The 3,226-nt window shown below is 46.7% G+C and overlaps 2 protein-coding genes across 2 annotated transcripts in view; both read left to right on the top strand.

The window, feature by feature from the left end:
• LOC107569590 (histone H4) overlaps positions 1 to 3,226 on the top strand; it is a 21,405-nt gene that overhangs the window by 13,848 nt on the left and 4,331 nt on the right. Inside the window, exon 2 of the mRNA XM_016255707.1 lies at positions 1,349 to 1,355. The gene's annotated coding sequence lies outside the window, so the exon portion shown is untranslated. The remainder of the gene's footprint in view (positions 1 to 1,348; positions 1,356 to 3,226) is intronic.
• The window catches only part of LOC107569582 (histone H2A-like), a 16,586-nt gene that overhangs the window by 11,414 nt on the left and 1,946 nt on the right, over positions 1 to 3,226 (top strand). The window lies entirely within an intron of this gene.

Genomic DNA, 3,226 nt, shown 5'->3' with positions numbered 1-3,226 from the left:
ATACCAGGCTGACCTGCTCAGGGGTGGGGCTGCTGAGCGAGCAGCAACCCAAGTCATAAAGCTCCTCATATCGCCAGTCTCAAAAACAGAGCGTTGCAACCCGCACCCCTCCACAGAAAGATCGGGGGTCGGGGCGATGCTCTCAGTTGGGGTCTTCTAGACCTAAAACGGATCTGCGGACCGTTATTTGTCTAAGAGGACCTCGGCGAAATGGTCCTACCATTGTCAGGTCCCTGAGGGCAACCCACCTGGAGAGGAGAGAATAACACCTCAGTATACGGTGCCCAATCCTCCTCAGTGCCCTCACGGAGGCTTATTGATACCCCTGCCACCCTCGGTGCTTCAGGGCTCAGTGAGCTCCGACGAGCGAAAATCCCAGCTGCCGCCCGGCAACGGTACGGCACGGGAGAGCCACGAGAACCCCTAGAACGGTATTTCAAGTGTGTGCACGTTATGCTTTGCCCACTTTCTAAAATCCACATAGCGACTCCCATAGCAATACGGTAGAGTTGTTACTTAGTGCTTGCCATGGTTCTGGCATGCACTCCCCTCAGCATGGTGGCGTGGGTATACCGTTCCCCATAGCGACCCCTAGAGGACGCAGTTCGAAGTTCCCATGAAAGGGAACGGCTCAGGTTACTTATGTAAGACATACATAAGTAGACACTGCGTACTCTAGGTTTCTTGCCATGCTGCGGACGCAAGCTTCAGACGAAGAAGTGAATGATGTGTAGCTCCCGGCGCCTATTTATACTATAGTCGCACCGGTAGTGACGTCATGGCTGTCGCCGGCCAACGAGTTGGTGTTTTTTCAATGTATGCTTCAGACACGGGTCACGACGAGGCATTCCCCATAGCGACCCCTAGAGGACGCAGTGTCTCGTTCCCTACTCAGGGAACCATGGTTACATAAGTAACCTGAGACGTTCTTACCTAACTCTGCTATTAGTTTCCGTGATCGGCATCTTATTGATTTCATGTTATTGTCACAGCTTATATCCATGATGAAAGTGGAGCGAGCGGTCGGAGAATCGGATCACCAAACAATTACGTGATGAATCTCATACATATCCGGACGGGATTAGATTTCTCAGAGGACTTCTGAGTTACCTGAAAAGCAGTAATTATCTGATTCACGAACAAATGTAAAAACAATTCGTTAGTGAACTGCACTTTGTGGTTTTGACTCAAAAAGATCCGGTTCATAAGAGTCATTTGTTAATGAGGCCGACTACATTGGCACGCTGCGTGCGCGTGCAACCATTGTGCAGGTTATTAAAGGGGTCATATGATGCGACTTCAAGTTTTCCTTTCTCTTTGAAGTGTTACAAGCTATTGGTGCATAAAGAAGATCTGTAAAGTTGCAAAGACTAAAGTCTCAAATCCAAAGAGATATTCTTTATAAAAAAGTCAGCCACGCCTACCTAAAACGGCTCGTTCTAACACGCCCCAAAATATCTACATCACTATGTGGGAAGATTTGCATAATGCCCAAATGTTCACACAAAGAAAGAAGGCGTAACTTTTATTCTCGCTGTAGTATTGGTGTTGCCGCCGCCATGTCGTGAAAGCGCTGTGTTTCGTTGTGAAAGCGAAACTAGTTTGTTTGGTCTTTCCAAAAGAGGACGATATCTGCTTTGTCATGCCTGGAGCTGATCCGTGCTGGTTGCTGAGGAAATACTACAACTTTGCGCTGTGGATCGCCGGATCGGCTTTCACCGTGGACGAAGTGGAGTCCATCCCGTCTTCGTCACATGTCCTTCCGGACGCTCCTTCGTCGAAATCGCCGGCCGCGCCGTTCTCAAGCCTGCGCCTCTGCTCACTCTAACCCTGCCGCCGTTCCTCACGCTAGCCCCCGGCCTCTGCTCAATCTAGGCTGCCGTGTGTGATGCTGTGTTTCCTTGTGAAAGCGAAACTACTTTGATTGGTCTTCCAAAAATGGACACGACTAGAAATCAGTGGTTAAGTTGTATTTACAACACTGTTCCAGAACAGTTCAACCCAAATATTCAGATGTGTGCAGCACATTTTATGGAGGACTGTTTCATGATCCTGGTAGAGTAGACCACAATGCCGGCAGTTCTGACTCACAGACTGTAAGTATGTTTTTTATATTTAAAGAGTTTTTATATTTTATATATTTAAAGCGTGTTTTTTGGGCAGTGTAGAGTAGGGCTCGTTGTTTGTAGTTTCTCCGATCACAAATGCAGACATGGTTTTATGTTTACGCAGCGCGATGCAACGCAACGCGTAAAAAAACAGTATAAGTCATTATAATCCGTAATTATGTCCCCACTGGATGCAATGTAATTAGTTACCTTTTTAGGCAGTAATGCAAAAGCGGAGTCCAGCCCGGAGTCGTCACATGTCCTTCCGGACGCTCCTTCGTCGAAATCGCCGGCCGCGCCGTTCTCAAGCCTGCGCCTCTGCTCACTCTAACCCTGCCGCCGTTCCTCACGCTAGCCCCCGGCCTCTGCTCAATCTAGGCTGCCGTGTGTGATGCTGTGTTTCCTTGTGAAAGCGAAACTACTTTGATTGGTCTTCCAAAAATGGACACGACTAGAAATCAGTGGTTAAGTTGTATTTACAACACTGTTCCAGAACAGTTCAACCCAAATATTCAGATGTGTGCAGCACATTTTATGGAGGACTGTTTCATGATCCTGGTAGAGTAGACCACAATGCCGGCAGTTCTGACTCACAGACTGTAAGTATGTTTTTTATATTTAAAGAGTTTTTATATTTTATATATTTAAAGCGTGTTTTTTGGGCAGTGTAGAGTAGGGCTCGTTGTTTGTAGTTTCTCCGATCACAAATGCAGACATGGTTTTATGTTTACGCAGCGCGATGCAACGCAACGCGTAAAAAAACAGTATAAGTCATTATAATCCGTAATTATGTCCCCACTGGAGAATGCCTTGTTTCTAATGGGTTTTAATGTTTTTGTCTCATCGCTCCGGCCGGACAGGGCATCACAGTATGGTAAGAGGCATAACATTTCCGTCACACGCTTGAGATATTCGGCCATCACAACGCACTGGATAGCTGGCCAATCAGAGCACACCTCGCTTTTCAGACCGATGAGCTTTGTAAAAATCGACGCGTTTCAGAAAGGCGGGGCATAGAGGAGAAACAATAATGTACAGTATGTGGAAAATAATGTGTTTTTTGAACCTTTAACCGCATAAACACATTTAATTACACCAAATACACAAAATAATGTTCT

Source organism: Sinocyclocheilus grahami, unplaced genomic scaffold, assembly GCF_001515645.1.
Source record: "Sinocyclocheilus grahami isolate Dianchi unplaced genomic scaffold, SAMN03320097.WGS_v1.1 scaffold1362.1, whole genome shotgun sequence".
NCBI classification, from domain to species: Eukaryota; Metazoa; Chordata; class Actinopteri; order Cypriniformes; family Cyprinidae; genus Sinocyclocheilus; species Sinocyclocheilus grahami.
The sequence above is the reverse complement of the archived record's forward strand: the minus strand, read 5'-3'. Positions and strand labels throughout refer to the sequence as shown.